Source organism: Triturus cristatus, chromosome 3_1, assembly GCF_964204655.1.
Source record: "Triturus cristatus chromosome 3_1, aTriCri1.1, whole genome shotgun sequence".
NCBI classification, from domain to species: Eukaryota; Metazoa; Chordata; class Amphibia; order Caudata; family Salamandridae; genus Triturus; species Triturus cristatus.
Window position 1 is genome coordinate 995,810,025 of NC_140583.1, and position 22,420 is coordinate 995,832,444.

The 22,420-nt window shown below is 43.7% G+C and overlaps 1 protein-coding gene across 4 annotated transcripts in view; it reads left to right on the plus strand.

The window, feature by feature from the left end:
• The first annotated feature begins 477 nt into the window (after positions 1 to 477).
• The window catches only part of FGR (FGR proto-oncogene, Src family tyrosine kinase), a 193,903-nt gene continuing 171,960 nt past the window's right edge, over positions 478 to 22,420 (plus strand). For 2 of the 4 annotated variants that reach the window (XM_085645682.1, XM_085645685.1), the window contains exon 1: positions 486 to 641. The gene's annotated coding sequence lies outside the window, so the exon portion shown is untranslated. Of the gene's footprint in view, positions 642 to 939; positions 959 to 22,420 lie in introns of those variants that run through there. The other 2 variants (XM_085645686.1, XM_085645684.1) reach the window with 2 other exon arrangements.

Consider the following 22,420-nt stretch of genomic DNA (forward strand, 5'->3'; position numbering starts at 1 on the left):
TTAGAGATCTAATCCTACCTAGGCAGGAATAGACCCCACACCTGTTAGTGACCTGAGCCTCCTAGAAGTGACTGGTCCACAGACAGCTCGGCCCCAGTTCACTTAAAGACATGACCCACGGAGCAGTGCTGGTCACTAGTCCTCAGACAGAAGGGGTTCCCAGACCCATCTCAGAGGAAACCCCCCACAGAACTAATTGTCCTTCAGAGAGTGGGCTCAGTCCAGTTTCCCAAATGGCCTGCGAGAGAAACCTCGACATGCCGTCTCTGCCCTCGCTCATTGTGGTAACCACATCCTACGTCGAGCAATCACCCCAGTATCCCTACCACCTCCTTACGATGAAAAACATGAAACGAACGGCTTTCATCATTTATAGGGATAGGGTTCTGGGTGGGGTGTCTTCGATACAGCTGCTATCACTTCCCGTGTCAAACACCCCCACGCCCCCTGTTCCCACTTCTGCCTTTTCTTTACAATGAACAAGTGCGCCGGGCGAGGGAGGGGAAGGAAGGAAGCGAGGCGACTGCTCCTCGCCAGCCACAAATAGCCTGCGAGGCGCAGAGCGCGAGCGGAGCGCAGGAGGCGCGGGGGACGCACCGGGAGCCCCGGCCGGGAAGAGCGGAGAAGCCCCCGAATCCCAGGTACGAGGGGCGGCGGAGGGGCAGCGCTACAATGCGCCAGCGACACAGCGCTGCACATATTGCTAAATACATAATGAGGTGAGGGCGTACGGGGTGGGGGAGTAGAGGGAGAGGTTTATTTCCAGCCCCCCCCCCCCCCCCCCCACACACACACACACACACACACACACAACCCGGCATAGTAAAAAATGAATGAGCAATCGCGGGAGGCGATATACATGGCGCCGGTGTCACAGTCTGTGCTTCCGTGATGTGCAGCACCGCACAGAAATTCTTAAATACTCAACCTAGGACGGATGCGGAGCGGCACGGGGAAGGTGCGGTCCGCTCTGGCATAAAAGCGCCCGCTCACAGAAATACGGGGGTTTACGGAATGTCAGGTAGAGGGCAAGGCGCTAACGGCACTGGGCTTCCGTGGGGCAGCGCTATATAGAAATCCCCTATACATTATGAGGTAGGCCGCGCCGGTAAGTGGGGGAGTGGGCGCTAGACAGGATCACACCGGCCTCACTGCCCCCCCTGTATTATTTTGTTTACATGGACTTGGGGGTGCGGCCAATCTTGTCAGTATGGGGGATTCCGTTCTGTATCCAATCTAATACAGAACACTGAAGAACCCCGGGAGCAGAGAGACGGCCGTGTGTGGGATGGGGGTCCAGCGGGGGGGCGGGGGGGGTCAGTTTTTCAATATTTGTATTATTCTTCTACTTGCAGGTTAATTGACCATGGGAATGTGATTAATGGCACCTGTTCTAGATTTTGAGGGGCGTGGAGGAACAGAGAAGATGTGTGTATGTGCGCGTGTGTGTAGGGGGGGGGCGCACTTTAGCCATTCATTGGGAGCCCTCGCCAGCTATTGACGACGCAGCTGTGAATGTCAGCCCTGAAGAGGGGGCGGGGATTCCCTGGGTCTTCCGCGAATTCATTATATGATGCCGAGCGATGAAATGATAATTAGCGATGGAAGCGCCCTCTCATTTGTGAAGGGGGGGAGGTCTTTATTCTGCCGCCTCAAGATTCTGCACCCTCACCCCCGCCGAGTAGATGAAAAAGAAAACTGGAAGGTAGTAGCCGTTCAGAGAGCGCCCCCAGCTCCCTGCCCCCCCAAGTGATGCAAGGTGTTGGGGGCGTGTGCAATTATCAATAATAAAAACCCCGTCGCATGTGATTGGGGGAAGAGGGGAGGAGAGTGGGCGGCTCCTCCCTTCTCCTCGCTCCAGATGTGGGATGCCTCCCACAGCATCCCTACTCTTTTTAGCCAAGGGTAAGGCTTAAGCTACTCAGATATACTATGCATGAGGCACCGAGAAACAAACTGACTCACTCATGGCAGGAGTTTCAGCCCTCCCCACCCCGTCCCGACCCTCTAGTGAGGACCTCACTCAGTTCTCCATCCCCAGTTGCATTATGGTACTTGTAGTTTTCTTTTCTCCATTACTCAAGTACCAGAAAAGTGGGGAAAGAAGTTGGGAAGAACCACTCACACCTCATAATAACGTCTTGAGATCACTGCAGGTAACTCCCGGCATTTATAATTCTGCCTTTACTTTTAATTTGCTGTGGTTGATTTTATAACTAGCTGATAGTGCCCACTTGTAGACGGGGAGGACTTCGCTTGGATCTGTCTATCCAAGTTTGTATAACTGACTTGACACTTAGGGGCTTGTTCTCTGCGTCTCTTTATTTTGATGCAGCAGCTGCGCAATCAGTATGCCACACTGCTCCATATCTACAAACTGGCACATTGGGTTCAGTGTGTAATTTTATATAGGCCTGCATTACATTATACGTGTGCCAGGGTAGGCGTTCCCACGCAAAAATGCCACTTCAAAGTGGCGCAGTGAAATTTTCAACATTTCACTGCGTCACTCTACGACTTCACTGCGTCAAAATCCTTACGCCCGCTCAGACCAAGGCTTCTACAACACGACTCGCCTTTGTGTTCTGACGCGTTGCTGGTGTTGCATCAGTTTTACGACAAACTTCAGCAATGCATCACTTCTCTTAAATCCTTGTACCATGGAACTCTGTAATTTAAATGCAGTGCATCCATGGTGTCTCAATGACAATTGGCGCAGGCATAAGGAAACTGACGCATCAATGCCGATGCATCAGTGTCTTGTAAATGAGTTACTAGATAGCTGCATGCAACTACGCTGCAAAACCCAATGTGTGCAGTCTTGTCTGTGCAAGTCATTCTCTTAAGGAGTTATTCCATTGGGTTTAATTGAAATGAGCCTGTATTCACAATGTTAAAGTAAAACTGCAAGCCACAACACAAGTCTCACTGGCTATTATCTAGGAATAGTTGCAATGATTGGATTATTCTCAGCCACTGGCAATCAATCTGAGCTGCATTCTGTTTCATTGTTCATTTGCTCATCTGGGCCTTTAAAGACAGGGACTAACCATGTGCAACTCAGGCGTGGCTCTGCCCAAAACGGATGCTGTAGGCCGAATGCCAAGCCAGGTCCCCACTGAATGGGAATGCAGGCGACACCAGACGAAGGACAGGAACATGGCCCAAAGAATTTCCAGTTGCCAAACTCAATTCAACGCATTATTTTAATATTCTTAAGTGCATGTGGGCTGCCTGAGATTGGACGGTTGCACTTGTTTTGGCCTGCCATGTGCGTGTGTTACTATACGCATCTTGGATTTTGCTGGTGCATTGCAACATGCACCAAAGAAAATTAATGGACCTGTTATAAGGACCTGATGTACCCCACTGAGTTCCTTGGTGAGTGCATTGCATGCTATTGGACCTGTTGCTATGACCGGTGCACCTCACTGAGTTCCTTTGAGCCCGCATTGAAGGCGAGTGGACCTGTTGCTAGGAAGCGTTGTAGCTCACTGAGTTGCTAGGTGCATGCATTGCAGGCTGGTGGACCTGTTGCTAAGACCTTACGTACCTCACTGAGTTCCTAGGTGCCCGCACTGAAGACGAGTGGACCTTTTGCTAGGAAGCGTTGTAGCTCACTGAGTTGCTAGGTGCCCGCATTGCAGGCTGGTAGACTGGTTGCTAAGAACGATGTCCCTCACTGAGTTCCTAAGTACATTCACTGCAGGCTGGTGGACCTGTTGCACCTCACTGTGTTCCTAGGTGCATGCATTGTAGGCTGGTGAACCTGTTGCACGTCACTGAGTTCCTAGGTGCATGCATTGTAGGCTGGTGAACCTGTTGCACGTCACTGAGTTCCTAGGTGCATGCATTGTAGGCTGGTGAACCTGTTGCACGTCACTGAGTTCCTAAGTACATTCACTGCAGGCTGGTGGACCTGTTGCACCTCACTGAGTTCCTAGGTGCATGCATTGTAGGCTGGTGAACCTGTTGCACGTCACTGAGTTCCTAGGTGCATGCATTGTAGGCTGGTGAACCTGTTGCACGTCACTGAGTTCCTAGGTGCATGCATTGTAGGCTGGTGAACCTGTTGCACGTCACTGAGTTCCTAGGTGCATGCATTGTAGGCTGGTGAATCCGTTGCTAGCAAGTGGTGCACCTCATTGAGGTCCTAGGAGTGTGCATTGCAGGCTATGAGACCTGTTGCTAGGACCTGGTGTACCTCACTGAGTTCCTAGGAGCCCGCATTGAAGACGAGTGGACCTGTTGCTAGGAAGCATTGTAGCTCACTGAGTTGCTAGGTGCATGCATTGCAGGCTGGTGGACCTGTTGCTAAGACCTTACGTACCTCACTGAGTTCGTGGGTGCATGCATTACAGGCTGGTAGACTGGTTGCTAAGAACAATGTCCCTCACTGAGTTCCTAAGTACATTCACTGCAGGCTGGTGGACCTGTTGCACGTCACTGAGTTCCTAGGTGCATGCATTGTAGGCTGGTGAACCTGTTGCTAGCAAGTGGTGCACCTCATTGAGGTCCTAGGAGTGTGCATTGCAGGCTATTAGACCTGTTGGTAGGACCTGTTGTACCTCACTAAGTGCCGAGGTGAGTGCATTACAGGCTTGTGGACGTGTTGCCAGGATCTGGCGTACCTCACTGTGTGTTCTATTAAGTTTGAAATTTGCGGTTTGAGATCGAGATATTGCCATCTGTAGAGCTTCAGCGGCGTAGCAAAAGGACCCCTCAGCCCACGTGGTGCAGGGGCCCCCGAGCTCTGGGGTCCCCACGGCCGCTATGTACAAGCAGCTGGCCCCTGGCTTGAAGGCCCAAAACTGGGTCCAGAATGTGGAGGGCCCCCTGCATGCACTTTGCAGGGGGCCCTTTCAAGTTTTGTTACGCCACTGTAGAGCCTTTTGGTGGTGGTTGGCTAAACAAGAGAGTGGTGTTGGTGCATGTAGTGTGCTCTGTTGGGTTTGACGTTTGCTTCTGGAGAGTTACGCATTGCCGTCCGTAGTGGCCTTTGGTTTTGAGTTTGTTGCACGGTAAGGCGGTTCTGGGCCATATAGGGAATTCTGGGGTCTTGTTTGGTGGTGGTGCAGAGGATTTGAGCTTCTCTTATGCCGATCTAAGAGTACTTACCCACTTCCAGTGGATAATTAGACTAAGAGAACATGACTGATCATTGAGAAGAGTGAAACTATAAAGAGAAAAAGACCTTCAAAAACGCAAAATATATTTCGAAGTTCTATAAAGTACCAGCGTATTGCTTTTTAGCTACTGTGGAGCACACTGAATTCCAAGAGTGACAGAAAGGTGTCGATGTTTTTAATTTATTTTAAAACGTTTGTTGAACGTTTTTTTCCACACAAAAACAATAATAATACATAAACAAAAGTTTTAATCCACTACTGGGAATTCTACGTTGAACACAACCTACGCATTGAAAAGGTAAAATATTATTGCAGAACATTTTAAAATGCCCGTGCTTCGGCTAAAATATTATCATTAATACAAATATCAAATAAGGCTTTTCCTAACGGTGTTAAAAAAAAACATAAAGTAACAGCAATGGATGCCTTGTCTGAATTTAGCCCTAATGAAAAAATGGGATCTGATGTGAAAGTGCATGAACTAGTTTCTCTACTTGGGTGTGGCCTCTAACAGTGATGGTACTTGGCATCCATGTTTGCTGAATAGGAAACAATGGTTTGCTCAGTCTGTAGGCTTCTTGTTCAGTTTGTCTGCGAACACAGGCAATAAACCGTTAGTCCATTTCCTGGAAATGCATACTAGAAAAAGCATTCCGGGTCTGACCTATGGTGCCAACATCTGGGGTTACAGGGATGTGCAAACACAAGGACATGATGGACGGAGCGCGGAAACTTTTCAGACACTCACCACAGTCACTATTAAATCTGGGTTGAATCCATCATTGTTCTTTAACTCACTTTGCCACCCCAGTTCAGACCCAGCCAAATGCAAATCAGTCTTGACCCTGTTCCCCATGGGAACATCCCTGCCTGAACTGCCAAGCCAGGTTTTCCCTGGACCGGAAACAAGCATCCTGGGATCGGATTTGGGGTAAAACCCCTCATTTGCCAGGCTAGCCTGAATCCAGTGGCAAAGTGAGCAAGGGACCCACGTCTGGGCATAGCATGCCAACTTTGGGCGAACAAAGCAAACACAAGGAGATGATGGACGTAGCGCTGAAACTTTTCAGTCACACCCTGTCCCAGATCTGGGTTGAATCCACCTTCGTTACAGGTCTGTGAGCAGTGATCAGGCGGAAGAAAACCATTTTTTTTGCCGTCTTCTAGGGGTGCCTCTCAGCTGCCCGAGTAATGCCATCCATGAGGAAGGAGGTGCAGGGTATGTGGTGGACCAAATAAGGCTTTGTACCTTGTTATTTGGGTACTCCACCTTGCAAAATCAGCACGCTTGGTTGAGTAAGGATATAATACTGGACTGTATAGCGTGCAATTGATACTGCTGATCTCTTGTATTAGGACTGGGTTAGCCCAATTGGGTAGGCCTTCCCTGTTTACAAACCCTAAGGAAATTCTGTCTGCAGGTAAAGCCTAGATAAAACAGGTCTTTATGGAATAAGGACCAGGACAGGCTCGCAGTAGAGCTTAACAAGCATTTGCAATGCAATAAGTCTCGCATTTGCGAGAGTTTAAGCTATTGGCATTGTAAATGAAAATGCCTTTTATTTATCTGTTTTGTTAATTAGCACATAAATAAATGGCATTGTCAATTACAATGCCAATAGCTCAAACTCTTGTAAATGCGAGACCTATTGCATTTCAAAGAAGCGTCTGGCAATGTACCCGAGCTGCTTGGGAAGGGAAAACGCACATGGCTCGCTGAATTTTGCAGGAAAGAATGCCGTGCCTGCAGTAGGAGAAACTCATTAACGAAAATAGTGCTTGCAAACTAAATAAGATGTACTGTGTAACAACCAAAGTAAAAGCGCCAGTCCTCATGGAAGGTTACAAATGAAGACAAGGCGGTACTAAGGATGGACTAACAAGCCTATTAACGAATCAGAAGCCAGCATTTACGAAGGACAATGACACAAGCCAATGACAAGTATGGGCAGAGAGTGGGCGGGGCTTCAAGTCCATACTCGAAAACAGCATGCCTCGCAGAGCAGCACATGCGCTGCCCAGGCTCGACCTAAAAAGCAATGTAATAGAAAATATGGAGTGATTCAAACAACTACATACTTGAAACTATATCTAAACCATGTAATTAACTTTGGAAGTGTTCTCTCCTAGCAAGATTCAGACATGGTTCCATTAGAAGGCTATTAAGCTTTCCCTTGAATCAGTTTGACTCCGGTTATGCCCGTGTGATGAATACTTACCAAAGAGTTGATGACATTTTACCTTTTTTTGTAAATTCTATGTTGCTTTTTCTAGATTGTTTTTATACCCGATTGTAAAGACAAGCGCTATCAACGGATGTAAACATGCTTTAACCTTTCTTCAAATTCTCTCCTCCCTGGACGTGTGTTTTAGGGTATGCCGTTTTTAAAAATCATCTATATGCCACTGGTGTTTTTCAATGTTTTAATAGTTTTGATCTGCTTATGCCCGTGCGATGAATACTTCTTAGGCCTATATGTGGAGAACTTATAATAGAATTGGTTATATTCTACCTTTTTTGTAAATACTATGTTGCTTGTTTGAGATTGTTTTTAAACCCGATTTTAAAGGCAAGGGCATCACAAGATGTAAACATGCTTTAACCTTCCTTCAAATGCTTTCCTCCTCGGAAGTGTGATTTAGAGTATGTCTTTTATTAAATCATCGATGTGCCCCGGAAGATTATGATGTTTTAATAGCTTTAATAGTTTTGGTGTTCTCGGCGTGAATAATATCCTCATTCTAAATTTGACTTCTATTTCCATTGACTTTTGTTTTTCTTTTTGAACTGATTTGTCTCATTTGTTATGACATTCATTGTTTATCTGGTGTAATTTTATGTTTATTCGTGAATAATCAAATAAAGTTGGAAAGAAGAAGTAGTGCATAAACTATTTGTAACAAATAAGGGTTTCAGATGTATTATCTTCAATGATTTGCAGTCTGAACAAAGGAGCAATAATATTAGCCAAATCACAAGCTCTGCACAAAAATAGATACACTTTGCTGGATTTGGTTCCAGCCTAATTATGTTGATTGAGTTGCACTACCGTCCTGAATAATACACGTGTAAAATGCAAGTTGGGGTTAGGTACAGGTGTTGCTTGTCTCAGAGGCAGCCGCACAGGTTGACGCGGTGGGGCGGGGTGATAGAGTTGACAGACTACGGAATGGGTATAATTAAATAAATAATACCTATTCCGTCGTCTGTCGGCTTCCCCCTGCCGCGCTCTGCCCCGCCCACCGTGCTTACCCGAGCCAGCCACCACTGGCTTGTCTGTAGGGTACAATTAGCAGCTTTTATAGCCCTGGGGGTGATTGGTTACGCGGCCGACAGTTGGATGCCGCTTGTACCAGTGCTCTGAAACCGTCAGCTTTGTGGAGGTGTAGGAGAGCATAGCTGGGCAATTTTGTCAGGGTTGGCACCTAGAGACAGGATTTATGGTCATTCCCTGAGAGGAAAAAATGAAATTGTGTAATCTGTAATAACAGAGCCCATTTGACTTGGCACTCAATCTTAATGTTGACTTTTTACTAACCTCTCATTTTTCTCCCATAGCTCAAAAGGTGTGGATTTTCATATTTGAGTATGGGAGGGACAAAATAAAGAGTCTTAAGTTTGCTTAGAAAATGTGTAGGGGCCAAAAGTTTTGATTACTTATACATTTGTTGCCCATACAACTAGATCATTTTCAAGTCACTATACATGGCTCATCAAGCTCTCAAAAATCTTGGTCCCTCTCACATGAGACCGAAATTTACTAGCTGCACCCCTTCTCACCATTTGCGATGATCTTCTCTTCACTTGGTGTCAGTTCCCAAAATCCACTTTAGTGGGTCTGGTGGCTTAGTGGACTAATGTTTCCACAGTAGGAGCCAGTGCTGACCTCCGGTTCAAATCCCAGCGGGTTCACTCAGCCTTTCATCCTTGTGAGGTCGATAACATGAGTACCATTGAGTTGGGTAACAATAAACATCTGTTATTCAGCACCAAGTTACCCTTCTGAGTGAACGTGCACTTTACAAATACACGTTATGTTGTTAGCAGACAAGGAGGTAGATCTTTTTCCTACCGTGCCACCAAAGCCTGGAATCTTCTTCCTGTTTCCATTCGGTTGCTTTTGAGCCATGTCAAGTTCAGGGGAAAAAAACCAAGCCCTGGCGTTTTTTTTAAAAACTGATTTCAGTACACTAGGCTGGGTCTAGATCCAGGACGCCTTTAGGTATTTCCACTCTACAAGCCCAATTCAATTCAGTTTAGTGTCTGATGAAGAAAACTAAGTCCTGCTCACCACCTGCACAAATTAAGCACTGATAAAGACACTCCATGGATAATTTTCTAATGGATGATGCTAACTATGAGTTTTAAATTTATTTTTGATCAGTGAAGTTTTAAGTCTGATACACAAACAGATTCTTTACCTTTCCTGTTTTCTCTACTCTCTTCTCAAATTATTGAGCACAGTTTATGTAAATGTAGCTAATCCATTATCTGCAGGTAAATCATTGAGAAGAAAAAATGTCAAGATGCATTTCAGGAATACTAACCGTAACACTTTACTTTCGAACAAAGGAATATAAAATATTTAGCAGGTGCAATTGCATGGGGAGGCGGAGGGTGCATAATGGTTTGATTTGCTGTTGTCTTTAGACTCTAAGGCTGTTTCATGAGAGGCGCAACAACAGGAATGAATGAATGAGTGAGTTATCAACAAACTTAAGTTCTTAAATAATGCTTTGCTGTACTATCTCATGCCAAGCTGTCTTGATGCATTGATAGTGCCTTTAGGTATGGTATTTGTTTTCTGAAAGAACAATAAAATTCCTATGGTTAAAAAAATATATATATTTTGGAAGAATCCAAATATATGAACTTTGTCTGAAATTCAAATGAGACGTAGAAGTCGAAGACTATTAGGCCCATATTTATCAAGGTTATAAGTCCCTTTGCACCACGCAAGGGAGCGCAAGGGCGACGCAAAACCTAAGTCAGGTTTACCAAGCAACACAAGACTATCTTGAGTGGCCGTGCATCGCTTGATAAATCTAGAGTAAAGCAAGGCAGTGCAAATTGCTGCCATGCATTACTTTGTGACAGGGAGGCGTTCCATGGGTGGAGAATGGGTGTTCTTACGCATCCACCCATGAATTGTGGTGCATTATCAGATTTACCAATATTGGTAGACTTGGGAATACATCAAAATGCTATGCCTCCCCAGGTTAGGAGTGACAAGGACAAATATTTTGTATTTCTCCTTGTTTTTCCCTCTTCCTAAGAGTACTGCATTCTGCAGCACACATAGAAATAGGAAAAAGCCTCTCAGGATTGTTTTTGCACAAAAACAATCCTGTTTGCAATGCAGGCACTTTTACACCATGGTGCAAAGGTGCCTGCATTGGAGCTAGGAAGCCAATTGTGCGCCAGTGCTAGGAAAGGACAGGAATGTGTCGTATGATGGTGAATACAGTGCATTCCTGCCCTTTCACGCAGCACAGCAAGGTGGATTGTTGTGTTGTGTTGCGTTGCGTGAAAACTTGATAAATATGGGCCTATTAGTTTTTATGGTGTTCACTTTCCACTTCACAGCCACTCCAGAGTGCTAAAACTCGGATGACTTGTATTGCAAGGATGTTTGTGCAAGTCAGAGGAAGTGCTGCAGTTTACCCAAGAAGCTAGAAGGGGAAATGAAGCAATGAATTAAATACAAACTGAACGAGAGAAAACAACAATCGGGTGCGTGTGGGAGGAGTAGATAATATTTAGGGAGCTCCTAGCTGTCCATTACCCCATACTCAGGGCATTCCTGCAGTACTAAATTTGCAAAATAAATAAATAATACGGGTCATAAGGGCTAGTGCCCATACTTCTTCGCACAAACTTTTGTTTGGGACACAGCCTCTGACGATGCCGACTGCTAGGTTTCCCAAATACCCAAGCTGCCTAGAGTCATTCTGTAAGATCCCTCAAAAAGGCATCAAGAGGCAGGTATGAAGATTGAAGAAGGTTTATTCCATAAAGAGATCCCATCCATCCAACTCTTGTAATCAGTCTCCCAGTTTCCTTCACAGATCCCCAATCTAGAATCCAGTGACATCGCAGATGACACTATCGACCTTCTATAGCTTCCAACCAATCCCAGACAAGACATTATAAGTGTATGCCAAGCTTATGACATACTACACACCTCCCTTCGTCACACAAAATTCAGAACACATTCCCCAAAATAATACCAAATCAAATCCAACAAAATTCACTTTAAACATAGTTCAACAGATAAGAAGGCTTCTTACAAATCCTATTAGAAGCTCGAATCTTACCACCTTCAGATAAACTCGGATTCGCCACATCAGGATGATCACCATCTACTTTTTTTTTTAATACTGCAACCCTGTTTAAATTCCAAATCCTGTGATCTTGAGTCTTCACAGCATTTTTAAAGATCATAATAACCTTCATCGGTTTCATAAACTTGGAAACAGCTCCACCCACCAAACCTGGGCGTTTGATCATAACCAAATCACCAACTCTGACTTTGGTTACCTTTACAGCATTCTTCTTGTCAAAGTAACTCTTCCTCAATTTACTTTGTTCTTCCTCTCTCTTTTGAATCACTTCACCATCACACTTCTTTTCTTTTCCCCTTTCCACTTCATATCTATTAACCCATGCAGGTTCCACTTTAGTGTTTGGAACTCTCCCACGGAATAATAGAAAAGGTGTTTTCCCAGTAGTGGAATGCGGAGATAGCCTATACTCTTCAACTTTCTTCAACACCTCCTCTTTCCAATTTAAGGACATTGATTTAGATAGTGCAATCGTCTCTTTGATCACTCTATTAAATCTCTCCACCATCCCATTTGCCTCGGGATGGTAGAGGGAGCACAATTTATGCGAAATCCCCTTGGATGTTAGAAAATCCTTCATCTCATTGGATACTAACTGCACCCCATTGTCTGTTAATATGGAATCCGGGATTCCCTCTTCAGAGAAAATGTTATTCAAACATTTAATAATGTGAGTTGAGCTAATGCTTGTCAAAAAGAAAACTATAGGCCAACGTGAAAACATGTCAATTATCACTAAAACAAATGTCTGAGAACCATTCAAGTGAATAGGACCAAGAATGTCTAAAGCAATGTCCTGCCAAGGATTCAAAGGACGCCTCCTTATGATCATAGGTTGGACACGGGTGTTTTTAGACTTATCACTCAAGGTGCATGGCACACAATCACGAATAACCCGTTCCACCTCTATATCCATGCCCGGCCACCAATACGACATTCTCAAGCGTTCCTTAGACTTAGTAATGCCTGCATGAGAGGAATGAACCAAATCTATCAGTTCTTTCCTAAGGGAACAGGGAGGAATCAGTCTCGTTCCCCGAAATAGAAGCCTATTCTCCACAGACAATTCGTTACGAACCGCCCAAAATTTCTTAGTCTCTAACGATCCTTGTTTGTTGCTGTTCCAACCTCTCCTGAGAAGATCCATAACTTCATTTAGAACAGCATCCATGACCATCTCATTGCCCCATCTCTCTTCACTAATCATATTTTGATCAATGACACAAACTAATTCCTCTGAATCTTCCCAATCATCCCCATCAGATGATTTCATAGGCGTGAGGCGTGACAGTACATCCGCCACATTATTTTCTACGCCTGGTATGTACTTCATTTCAAAATTAAATTCTTGCAAACCTATTATCCACTTGGTAATTCTACTAGATATTGAATCCAAGCCCTTCTTGCTGAAAATTTCAACCAACGGTTTATGATCTGTCCTCACCTCGAAATCTATACCCCAAAGAAACTTCTTCAACTTCTTTATGGCCCAATACACTGCCAGAGATTCCCGTTCAACAACCGAATACCTGGTCTCTGGATCCTTAAGGCTACGTGACAAACACATAATGGTACGAATGCCATCTTTACCATGTTGTTGTAAGACAGCCCCCAAACCCTTTTCACTGGCATCAGTGATGAGAATAGGTTTGATCATAGGATCAAAGCTAGCAAGAGAAGGAGCTGCTTTAAGTTTACTCTTGATATCTCTAAATTCTTGCTCACAACTTTTCCGTCCACTGAAAGTCCACTCCTTTCCTCAGTAAATATCTCATGCTTGCCGCACAATCTGCAAAATTTCTTACAAATTTCGAGTATTATTCAACTACCCCTAAAAACTTCATGAGTTCGCTTTTGTTAGAAGGTGAGCTCATTTCTTGGATAGTGTTGATTAATTCTTTCTTAGGCTTGACACCATCACTAGTTATATTATGCCCCAAATAGTCAATTGAGTTGGTTCCAAATCTACACTTTTCCGCCTTAATAGTTAAGTTATGCTCAGAAAGTCTTCCCAAGGCTGACCTCAAACGAATGTCATGCTGCTTAGCATTCTGCCCAAAAATTAAAATATCATCTTGGTAAACATAGGTGCCTGGTAAACCCTGAAGCATGTTCTCCATAACCCTTTGAAAGACTGAAGAGGCCGACACTAGCCCAAAAGGCATGCGTATGAACCTAAAAGTACCGAATGGTGTTATAAAAGAAGTGTAGTCTCTACACGACTCCTCTAACTCTATTTGGTGGTACGCCGAAGTTAAATCAATCGTACTAAAGACTTTAGCTCCACCCAACAGAGATAGCAATTCGTTTATGTTAGGCAGGGGGTATTTGTCAATCACTACGCACTTGTTCAACTGTCTCAAGTCAATGCAGAGTCTCATGTCCCCATTAGGTTTGCGTGCAGCTACGAATGGTGCCAACCACTCAGTTCCTTCAACTTCTTCTATGATGCCCCCTTTCTTTAACTTCTCAATTTCTTTCTGCATGTCATCCCTCACAGAAATTGGAACATTTCTCACCTTGCAACATACTGGAGTAGAACCTTTCTTAAGTAATATTTTATGCTTGTAACCTTTGAGACAACCTAGCTCCTTCCTGAAAACATTTGGATAATCTCTTTTGAGACCATCAATTAGATTCACATCATCAGCCTTCTCAACGGAGTTCACCACGCTTCTCAATTGAATAGGGGGGTCAGCATTAGGATCAAGAAATACACCAAGTTCTCCTTGATGAATCCAACTGATGATGCTATCCCCCTTTCTTGAAACATATATTTTCCCTGAGATTAATCTCCCTTTATACTCAATTATTCCAGTGAAGAACCCATGTAATTTGATTGGCTCCCCACCATATGCCAATGGCTTTATGTCTGGTTTTAAAAGTTGAACTTTGCTTTTTAAATTAGACATGTAGAATTCACTTGGGATAATTGTGATTTTAGCCCCAGAATCAAATAGAACTCTGGTTTTAGCTCCTTCAACTAAAATCTCATCTAACGGAGAATTTCTTTTTCTCTCCCCAGTCACAACCTGCACAACAATTTGACCACATTCATAATCATCCGAGTTTATCGCATCATCACTGTCCACATCAACTTGAACTTCTTTTACTTTTGCAACATTTTTACTATTACACATATGAGCAAAGTGACCTTTCTTTTTACACTTGGGACACAATGAACCAAGAGCTGGACACTTCGGATTATTAGCTAAATGTCCTACCTTACCACATCTGAAACATTTGCCATTAAACAAATTCTCACTTAACTTTCCTTTCGTTGACATAGATTCTTTTTTTAACATCTCCTTATACTTCAAGTCCCCTTTATTCTTACTCTTCACCACTTGAACCTTGCATTCGTTCGAAGTATCTTTCTTCAAAACAGCCACACATTTGATAGAATGCTCTATCCTTTTCGCTACGACCAGAACCTCATCTAGAGTGGGTTCATCGCGTGACCACAATTCCTCTCTAACTTTTTCTATATTACACCCAAACATAAACTGATCACGAATACGTTCATCAGTTTTCGCTTCAAACTTACACGAAGATGCAAGCTTCCTCAAAACAGTTATGTAACCCTCCACTGTTTCTTCACTTGCTTGCATTCTCTTGGCAAAGGTGTACCTCTCTAGAATGGTACTCACTTTTGGCAAGTAATGCTTATCCAGTCTCTTGATACATATTTCATAGTCATTGAGCCCATTAGCCTCTTCAAGGGATAAATCTGGCAAGTGGTCAAATACGTCTTGTCCTTCTGACCCCAAACAGTGTAATAACAAGGCAGTTCTCCTTTCTGCACTGAGTGAAGGGCCACATACTCTAGCATAACGCTCGAAAACAACTTTCCATTTTTTCCACTTAATATTGGGCTCACCTGGCTCAGATAAGAAAAACGGCGCTGCAGTGACATTTTGCATTTCCACAGAACCAGTACAGATATAGAAATATATATTCAAAAAAAAGAAGCAAAAAGACAAACCTTTATGCCAAATAAATATGCCCACATGAAAATAAGCAAAACAGTGGGAAAAATAGTTAAAAGCATAAACTGTGGAAACGCTGTCCTTAAACAGTAATAAGATTTTTGCATCAACTTAGCTAAGAGACAAAGCGCAATGCAAACCGAAAGCCATGTGCATCAGCGATAAATCTTACTGACAGAGCCGTGCGTATCGGCGAAAGTAATATGTTGCCAGGATACACAAGATTCAGCAAGACCACATTTTCTAGCTTGGAAGAGAGAGGGCCGTGCGTGCCGGCGAGAGTATTCCGTTGCAACGTAGAGATATCGCTGGCACGCAATGACAGAAAAGCTGTGTGTATCAGCGAGCGTATGCCGTTGCTAGGATACACTATGACGCCTTCGCACAATAGGGTAACTTTTTCAACAACGTACTGACATCATGTGCACAGTATGCCGTTGCTCAGATACGCTTCGACGCCTGAGCTCAATTGGGTAAATCTTCAATCACGTTCTGACGTCATGCGCACAAAGGAGAGGAACGGGATTCTTATCCTACGTCGATGGCCGCTCTCTTCACGAAGACAAAGGAGAGGAACGGGATTCTTATCCTACGTCGATGGCCGCTCTCTTCACGAAGACAAGGATTCCTCACCAGGCAACACAGCAAAACGCTCCTCGAGACACCGCTGACGGGTAAGGTTCGTTGAATAGCCTTGTTATTTTTTGAACGTCTTCGCAAGTATGGTTAACGTAACTTGAAAGCCTTTACATCGAACGATTGCAAGTCGAAACAAACTAAACAGCTTTGTACGATTCCGTCTCTTTTCTTTTTTTTTTTTGATAAAAGACAATCAATAAAATATAAGAGTCTTTAGTCCTCAACTCAAGTGAACCACGCAAACGGAAATTAACGAATGAAGGCTGGTATACGAGACGTCTTCCTTACCACAAATAAAATCCAATTAGGGATATCATTGAAGAGGAATTCACGCAGATAAAGGGATGTCCAAGAGTTCATTTAAATTTGGTCAAAACTCGCCAAAATCCATATCACTTGTTGGGATCTCAAATGGAAATTCTCAGCCGACTACGCCAGTGTAAGATCCCTCAAAAAGGCATCAAGAGGCAGGTATGAAGATTGAAGAAGGTTTATTCCATAAAGAGATCCCATCCATCCAACTCTTGTCATCAGTCTCCCAGTTTCCTTCACAGATCCCCAATCTAGAATCCAGTGACATCGCAGATGACACTATCGACCTTCTATAGCTTCCAACCAATCCCAGACAAGACATTATAAGTGTATGCCAAGCTTATGACATACTACACATTCCTCTTCCACCAACATGCACTTCCTGTTTCTTCACCTCACTCTTACAGGTTCTTTCTCATCGCCACTTTCTCCATTTATCACGTTTTCCTATTCCTCCTTCTTTTTCCCTGTGTTGGCTCTCGCACTCTCTTTCGCTCTGGCTCAAACCCTATGACGAAATATATGTCCAGGTCTCCCAAGATGAATGCCGGTGCCCACCACCCGCAACCACCGGCTTAAATGAAGCACTACATGTCTGTCTGCTTAATTCTGTGGGCTGGCCATGACTATTTATTCAAGAAGTTGTCTGCAGTCTACTGGACAAGTGCAGAAGAGCATTGGACCATTATGAGAGTGGGAAAATTTGTTAAAGGCTGGTGCTGTGGAAGAGAGACCGAGGTGGGGCAGAGTCAACCACACGTCATGGGTATCTGACAGTCCCATGGGACAGTAGCAGCAATACACGTTATCTTATGTAAAGAGAGATTTTTATGATGCTGTACTGCCATTAGTATGGCCTCACAGCACTGCCGGATGCTGGTACCTTCCCACCTAGGCAGTGTTTAATTTGCAAAAGTATAAGTGGTGGGACCCAATGTTTTGCCCAGAAACCCGCGGCCACTGCCATTGAATGTGTGTGACAAATACAAAGACTTCATATTCTTAATTCCTCCTCATGACTCTTTAATGCACCACAATACACTCGCTGCCCCTCTATCTCACTTTTTCAGGTTCCTGCTTTCTCACATGGTGACGTTTTTTACGTCTGCTCATTTTCCTTCTTTCCAACTCGTGTGTTTTTTTCACTCTTTTGTTCTGAATCAAAGTCTGATGAGAAAAAATAGGTGGCGGTTCTCAAAAGTGAGTACCGGTGAGCCCCACCTGTAATTACCGGCTCAAATTAAGCACTGCCCCTAGGTCTGGAGGATTCTGTCACAGACTGTAGCCTACTATATGGTTGAGCCCCTCATTACTAGCAGCCTCCAAATTCTGATGGGGCTGGGAACAAACAGTTACCAGCCCCACATGGACTTTAGGAACACTGCCTTTCTCTATGCGTCCACCCAAAGATTTAGACTGCCAAACACAGCCATAATCTCCTTGTGAAAGTATAGGAAATCCAAGGAATAGGCCCCAGAGTTACTAATTTTCCCCGGTGAGCTCTCATTTCTCACTGGCCCCTCAGAATACAACCTGTATTGGGCTGGATGTTCTGCACCGTCAGGGTTACTGATACCCCTTTTATTTGTAACTCTAGGGGTGGGAAAATTATACCCATTGACTGGGCCACTGTTACTGAGGTCCTGAGTAGGGTAATCAGTAGTAAGGGTGTGATTACATTTTATTTTTGTATATTTGGTTGTTTTGATTGTTCAGTGTGTGTGTGACTAGAGATTTATTTTACCAATATTTGTACACTGAATTTAAAGGATTGGTAGGTGCATCACCTGGTTTGAAGTATGTGCATGAGGCAAGTGGGATTGGGGTGTCTTGTTGGGGTCCACTATATCCCTTTAAATCTATTTCGCTTGTTATGTGTCGTCTTTGCAGATATAAATTGTTTGATGAAGAGTGGAGAGCTGGTATGAGATTGCTGACACCCGACTGTATGAAAGGTGTGAGCTTTGTTGGTTGGTTGTGCAGGATACCATCGAAAGTGCTGTGTTGAGTGTTTGTTGGTAGGAGGAGAGTGCTGTTGGGTGGGAGGTGATACCCACCAATTTGGCATAGCTGCAGTGTCTTGAATGCATTATCTGTGTTCTTTCCAAAGTTTTCTGTTGGATGATTGTTGAGGGTATAGCGATGCTCTGCCTACCAAGACGGAGCTTCTGAAAGGCCAATGAGGCTGGCTAAAAGTTGGCCACATGCCATTAGATTCAGAAGGTATAGACTGACCTTGCTATCTGACAGAGTAACCCCATGAGCTTTGATGGTAGCAATTACATTTTGTCCAACTTCTCTTGCGGGGTAGGACTCACAATTGGAGATTGTCCACTATTGCTTTCATGATTTGAATCTGTTTAGTTGGAGTGAGGCAAGACACATATCACCATTCAGAAAGAAGCCCAGCTTGTGACCACAGTGGTTAGACCCATAGGAGGAAGCTCTGGAGACCATGCGCTTCGCAGCCAGTTGCCTAGATACGGGTAGATGACATTCTCACGACGGTTTGGGTGAGCCACTACTTCTATCATTTAAAGTTCTTAAAGTACTATTTAAGAATTCTTAAAAGGGTGCTTGTAGGCCTCAGGTAAGTACGGTATTACTAGTGCAGATACATCAAACTGCCCATGAATATACCCCACCTTAAGACAAGTGTTGAAGCTCATGGGGGCCGATTCACAGAACTAACTTAAGACAAAATCCTAAACTTACTACTTTTGGTATTCACAGAAGGTAGGATTTTGTCTTAAGTTTGTCTTAAGACAAACTTAAGACAGACTTAAGACAGTCTTAAGACAGACTTAAGACAAACTTAAGACAGACTTAAGACAGACTTAAGACAAACTTAAGACAAAATCCTAACTTCAGTCTGTCTTAAGTCTGTCTTAAGTCTGTCTTAAGACTGTCTTAAGACTGTCTTAAGTCTGTCTTAAGTCTGTCTTAAGTTTGTCTTAAGACAAACTTAAGACAAAATCCTACCTTCTGTGAATACCAAAAGTAGTAAGTTTAGGAGTTAACTTATGTTATTAATCTTTTTGAGGAAATCTCCTGTATCCTGGATGTATGAATTTAACTTTTTCATATGATCTTGCAAAAAATAGTCAATATACCGTGAGAGATTCTCAAGAGGGCCGTCACAAGCTGCAATAATTGGACGGCCCGGAGGGACAGTCACATTTTTATGCACTTTAGGGATGAAGTATATATAAGGTACTAATGGATGTTCTTTTTTAATAAACTTGAATTCTTCCCAACTTAAAAGTCCCAAGCTTTTCCATGCCAATAGATTCTTAAACAAAGTCTCTTGTGCATTTTTATATTTAAGTGGCGTACTTTTGCTGTAACATACTGTATCGTCCAATTGCCTGTAGGCCTCCTTGAGATACTCTGCTGTGGGCCAAAGAACAATATTCCCTCCTTTATCCGAGTTACGGATTACTAGGTCCGCCTTCTGTAATTTAGAGATCAACTGTTTGAATTTTCCTTGTTGATAAAAATATTTTCTCTTTCTTACTGCATTACTAGCATATGTTAGCTTCTTCAATTGGACTGCCACATGCTCACTAAAAGTATCTAAGCCGTCGTGGGAGGAGATGGGAAAATTTTCATTTCGGTTTAAAGGGTGTATCTGGTTTAATCTGGTTAGACACTGGGGACAATTCACCCATTTCTACATTTTCCCCTGCTGTTTCTAGTTGGTACGGATCAGAATATAATGCCAAGTCAGATACTTGAAGACCAGTAGGGTTTGTTGTGTTTTCCAACTTGTTGTCTGTTTCTTTTGAAGGTTTTAACATGTGAAATTTTTTAAGTTTCAATTTTCTAATAAATAGATACACATCCGCTCTTGTTTGAGTGTATTTAAAATTCGATTCAGGGCAGTAGCTCAAGCCCAGGCTTAATAGTTGATTCTCCGCTTTGGTCAGCTCTATTTGCCCTAGATTGATAATAGTTCTGACCTCCTGGGCTTTGTGTTCACCGATCTCCGTTTCTATTATCTCCGGGAGCGCCCGCGGCCTCGCTTCTTTGGCTCGCCGCTGTTTATTCGCCCGGCGTCTAGCCCGTCTCCTTTGACATTTTGTTGTACCGTTGTGCTTTGTGGTCTTGGCCTCAGTGTTTCCTTCTTCCTTGTTTTAAAATATCCAGCTCTTCCCCCACCGTCAGCTTTATTCCCATGGTATTTCTTACACCTTCATTGTCGGATTCACTCTCCAATGCCGAACTGGATGGTGAGGAAAGCTCTGCTCGTTCGTTTTGCATCCCTTTTCCTCCATCATGTCTTTTATTGGCAGTTGCTACTCTCAGGGAGTCATAGCGACGTGAGAAGGTAAATATCTGGCCATTGGCGTAATCGTCACGATCTCTTTTAAATTTCCATATTTTTCGTGCTTTTATTTTTTCTTCATATTTGTCAAGCCTGCTGTTCATTTCTTCCCTCAACTTGGTTTCCTGTTGGGGGTCATTCCCTTGTTGCTTGATATATGTTTCTTGGGCATCTATTTTTATTAGTAATTCTGCCCCGTCTATTTCCGCATACTTGACGAGGATCTGAACTAAACGCCTGGAGGATTCCAAGTTACATTCACCCCATTCGGCCATCATCAGGGGATTGGGTGTCTCATAGCTCGGGGCCAACATGATGCGTAGCTCCCTTGGGATCCTGCCAACGTCCAGATATCTTTTTAGGGAACGAGCCTCCCACCATTTAGCTGTTTCTTGCTTTTTTAACTTTTCCAATGTTTTAAATTGTTCCTTCAGCGCAGTTGGCTCCTTACTAGTTTCCTTCAGTGCCTCCGTTCGTTTGATTGCCTCACTTTCTAAGGCATCAGAAAATATTTCATCGGCAGCAAGCTCACGGGCTCTGCGCGCGTCAACCGACATCTTTAATTACGGGATTAGGTAAAGAAACTGTTCGTTACACAGTGGGGACCTTATCATGCATGCGGAAGAAAAACCTTCTCTCCCGCGTCTGCTTTCCCCAATGTGGGTATACCTCCTACTCGGAAACCCAAATGTCAATGACAAACGTTGCTCTTACCGGCATGTGGAAGCGGACTTTTCTCGATGCGCCCTCCGCTAGCTGCCTGCTCAGCCGAGCGGCCCCACAGTCAATCGAGGGAGCACTTTCTCACGCCTCACACTTCAGCCGGATCGTGTCGTGTTTGCTCCTTGGTTGGTTCCCGAGGGGCTAAGCCTGTTTCCTTCTTCGGACTCCACGTGGTGCCCCAGGGGTCCCCGCGTCACTCACCACGAGCCCGTGGCGGTATCCGCTCGGCGACCTCGTAGGCAGTTAGCTGTATTATGGCGAAACCTCTTTCCAGGAGGGGGTCTGCAAACCGGCAACAGTCAATTACCGGTAAAACTTGAAGCAACTCGCAATTCTTTTTCCTTGAGGAAATCACGGGCACAGACCTCTTGCGATACCAAACAGTTTTATTTATTTATTTCCCATAGTGATGTCCAGACGCGTTTCGGCCGTCCAAGCGGCCTTGATCACCTGACCACACGCATTAACAAACCCGTTATTTAAAGTGCAAGTGCTCATTGAATTTCTAGTAGACATGGAAAAAATACTAGTAATCTCATCATTTGTACATATTTATTTTTTGCTAATGCATAGTAGATGTGCAAATGTATATTTACAAAAAAATGGGAGGCCCAAATGCCTGTATTTATAAGCTTTGATATTTCTAAACATATCCCCTATTGGTTATTTTTAAGAATTGAAAATTCATTCCATATCATCTAACTATTAATATTGTGCTCACCTTACCGTGTTTGAAAATTAAAAACAAAAATTAATTAATATACATTTCAACAGTAGTCCAACACTATACTTAACAATAGTTAATCTATTAAGGTGCATAAATGCAACACTACTATGAGGACATAAAGTGACTATATATATATATACACACTGGAGAAACCAAAGGTTACAGGAACATTATAGTTATAGTTGGGCTCAGATTTCAGTCGTACAAAACTAGTGAAATTCAGCAGTTA